This window comes from Amphiura filiformis, chromosome 11, assembly GCF_039555335.1.
Source record: "Amphiura filiformis chromosome 11, Afil_fr2py, whole genome shotgun sequence".
Classification (NCBI taxonomy): Eukaryota; Metazoa; Echinodermata; class Ophiuroidea; order Amphilepidida; family Amphiuridae; genus Amphiura; species Amphiura filiformis.
In genome coordinates this window covers 37,329,347-37,330,493 of record NC_092638.1, presented here as the reverse complement: position 1 = coordinate 37,330,493, position 1,147 = coordinate 37,329,347, and positions in this window count along the sequence as shown.

Here is a 1,147-nt window from a genome sequence, read left to right as displayed (position 1 = left end):
AAAATTGGCAAACTAAAAGGAATTCATTATCAAAAATCGTCACCTGGAAACTGAAAAGAAAGGGGTTGTGCAATAATTATGAGACCTGTGGGGAGGGTAAAATTGGGGAGAACAAGAATTTCTTGGCCAGCCAAAAGGGGAAGCAAGCAATTGGCAAGCCAAGGCAGAGGGCAAGTGATTTTTGGCACACATTCGTGGAGCGCCTTTCAAATAAAACGCTCTAAAAAGGCTTAGAAAAACAGTACTGAAACGCTTGTACATGGATATACAGTAATATAGATCATTAATAAGGTTTGCAATTGGGATAAAAAAATTGAAATAAATATGCAGGGGGAGCAAAGATATTTTGGCTCACAACTTGGAATTTTTTACCCCCGCGGACTCATAATTTTTACACATCCCCTAACCTAATTCTGCCCATCTATAGCATGTTAAGTTCTGGTCAAAGTTCTGATCAGAATATTTAAACAACCCAACTATCTGATACCAGTTCAATGTACAGTACATATGTCTTTTGACTGTGTTCGCAAGTACTCATACTGTTTGATTTGAGCTTTACTGATGTCTTGACAAAGAATATGTACATATTATATGACCAGCACATATAAACCTAGAACATGTCAGCAGCCTTTGAAAGGTACCTGTAGACCATAAAATAATTTCAAATTTCTGAAAAAGTATTTAAAAGGCGAGGCACTGCATACATGTACATGCATATCGTGAAATTGCCGATCGCATGCTGATCGCATGTTCAAAAATACGGGTACTTAATTGTGTTTTCAGCATTTATGGCACAGGTTGATAGAAAAAAAATGGTGGAGCCATTTATTAGAGACTTTAATATGAGAATATGTACAGTACAATGTTTACAGCTTTCAAAACTGTAGAAATTCTGACATGCTCCTGGTTTCCTGGAACAGATCACCTATAAAATATTTTACTATGACTATTTGTAAAAAAATGACAAGAAAAATTATATTTTTGTGTAGCAGAAAAGAGTACTAGGTAGTTTAATGTGACACTGATTAGGCTTTGCATCAGGGTAGCCTCAGAATGCCAAAGTATTATCATTAATGTATACATTGTACTACCCCTGCTATAGCCTAGTAGAAAGTGAAATTATTTCAAAAAACACAATTTTGACCCA